Below are 3132 nucleotides of genomic sequence, written 5' to 3'. Positions count from 1 at the left end.
GGATAGTGGCATCTGTGGAACAAAAAACAAATTCAAATTTGTGATCCAGTGTTATTAAAGGAATTTCGTTTAATCATTACAGTAATTTCAACTTCATAGGCTATTACCAGATCCAGAGAAAAGAAGACAGGTCCCATTATTTTGGTGATCTGCTGAGTTCAGATGATAAGTGAATGTTGGGAGTAACAAGTTTTCAAGTCTTGCTACTGAGGAAAGAAAAGTTATCGGGTATTCCTTCCAATTATCCACATCCACATAACGGCTATGTGGTCAATGACAGATTGAAAAAATGTGTGAGATATTTCCGTTGACTTGATCGAGCTTTCTCCTACCTGTGGAGAGGTTAAAAGAATTCATGTGCTCTACGTATCAGTTTATACTGATTTACCATTTGCCAATCATTGAAGTCAACCAATTCAGCTTCGTTGAAATTAATAAAAGGTGCCGTCGTCCTTAGAAATAAAGTCGGGGGATTTATGCAATTTACCAGATCACCGCTAGCGACGATAATGGCGGGCAAGCTATTACAGGGGCGTATAATTCTGGATCACTGTATATCTTTTACGAGGGTTTTACAGGCTGGAATGCCAAAGATAGTGATGTATGTTGGAAGTCATTTACACCAAACGGTTCTCACCACGAAGCAATGCTCATATGTAAGAGTGATAACCTGATGAGAAACATGTAACTAGGGGGATTTATATCGCGCGGTTATTTTTTACAACTTTTGACGTGCTTATCTCAGCAACAGTGCAGCGATGAACTTATTTAAATTTTGGGCGATGAAGCTCCATCAAGGAAGCTTTATTAATGGTATTGTGTATCCAGTCGAGGATGTAGATCACGCCAAGACGAATTTCTTGAAGGTCGTTCAAAAGCATTTCCGGAAACGATTAAAGCTGTGCGGAAAGTGATATAGCAAGACCGTCATGAGACCCATCATGTGATCGAAACAACTATTTACATTCAATATTGTATGAACATTTCATTGTAGACAAATTTTTTTCTTTTTTTTTGTCTATCCCTCAAAAAGCTTGTGCCGATTGGTCAAGAGAAATTATAAAGGAATACGATATCGGTGATGAATCATGATTGACGTCTGAGACCGAAAGTAAACAGGAGTCGAATGTATAGTATCAGTGTTTCAAAATGGGCCGAATCCTAAAAAAAGCTGTTGGCGCTGAACATGTGTCAACCATACCACTAGAACAATGTCTTTCAAGAAATCAGGAAAACCAGCTACCGAAGGCGGATCTCTCTTCACCACAAAAATGCGAGCTCTCTCACATCAATTAAAACAAATGAATTTTTGAGCACTCAAAATATGGAGTTGATGAATAAAGTACCGCAAAGGGTTGACTTCGCATCGAATGACTTCTTTTTATTCCCGTACGAATAAAATAAACTGAGAAGCCAAGGTTTGGCGACACCTGAAGATGCGGTTGATCCGTTTAGAACACTTGTTGATAATTTTTATTTAACAATGCAAATCGTGTTTTTTCCTTCAAGTCCAAGTGCAAACTTAATTTTTTTTTCTTTCTAAGAAAACAATTGGTAAGTCTGACAAAATATGAAAAAGTCAATTACATTTTTTCATATATAAAATAATGCCAACTAAAAGCATTGCCTGCCTGGGCTGTGAGCTTATGATATACATAAATCTAACATATTTTATAATGACTTTCAAAAAATGGCATATTAAGCTTAGATTCCTTGAATTGAGGGCTTACGGATATATGGAGTACCACTGCGGAATTTCTCGCACTTATATACAGCACAGTACAGTAAATTGGGCCTCATTTGTGGGTGTCTGAAATTGACTAAACTGTTAAAGTTGACACGTGAATGTGTTAGTGTTGAAGATATTTCCCAATTTGTCAAATGGAGAGTTGCAAAGAATCCATAAAAAAAAGGAATTGAATTATTATTTTTTTGTTATATGAAATACGGAATTAAAATCCAAATACGGGATTTATAAAAATAATCTCTCTTACCAGATAAAAAAATTTATTTTCTCAAAACTTTGTAATAACAAAATTCGTAACCCTGGTTATATACATATGTACATAAATTGGTATCTGTTCATATACACCAAAGCATCTATCTTCTGCTACCGCAAAGAGTCAGGTTGATTTCATGTTTCGGGATTTTTAATTTGCCGTCTTCGCTTATATGAAATATGTTTAAATCAGGTCAAAATATTTATATTGGAAGTTATTTTTGCGATTAACAACCGTTAGAGATATCAATACACATATAATTCTTTATAAAAATAGTATTTATGAATGCCCTTTGGGGTTGTCTGACAATTATAAAAAAAAGTGTTAGAAATATTGTTGTATTGCTACTCTGCATCGAGGCTGCTACAAAGAACGGATTTATCGAGTAACCTTTAAAACATAGTATCTACATCTGCAATACACGACAAACTTTATTCCTCTCTTAAAACTTTCGGCGATGGTAAGATGCTAACTGTTGCTGAACATTTTTATGTCATTTTCATGTTAAGAAGAACAATTTTCTTTGAATAGTATTAGTATTTTATTATACAGAGAATCTTTTAGTAGATAAAAGATATATTCATACTTTTACAAATATATTCAAAGAGTTCTTAAATACCTTTTAGTATACTCTTTAATTCATACTTCGTAAAAAAATTGCACTAAGTTTCGTTTAACAAATCGATCTTCCTTCCCTGCTTTTTTGTGTAATTCCTCAATATAATCTTGATCTAATGAGTGGGATATGCAGCAGATGAATTTACATTTTCAGAAAAAAATTGTTAAGATTTAACTTTGATTTCAGAAAAAATATTTTACTCATTTACGTAATGTAAACAACAAAATTTGACGAATTGACAAAAAAAAAAAATATATATATATGTATATATATCAGATCCGCACCAGAATTTATATAAATAGTTAGAATAGAATGAAATAAAGTAAATACAGAATTTCAATATTCGAATTTTCACTAAAAAATAAAAAACAGGATACGAACTTTGGAAAATACTATAAAATATTTACCTATTACAGATTAAATTTTATATATTTTAAAATCGTTTTTCCATTGATGCTAAAGGCACTCATTGTTAGCAGTTAGGATAAATTAACTTGTTGTAAAAGCATTTGA

The sequence above is a fragment of the Bactrocera latifrons genome, unplaced genomic scaffold (assembly GCF_001853355.1).
Source record: "Bactrocera latifrons isolate USDA-ARS-PBARC rearing strain unplaced genomic scaffold, ASM185335v1 scaffold_319, whole genome shotgun sequence".
Taxonomy (NCBI): Eukaryota; Metazoa; Arthropoda; class Insecta; order Diptera; family Tephritidae; genus Bactrocera; species Bactrocera latifrons.
Note: the sequence above shows the minus strand (reverse complement) of the source record.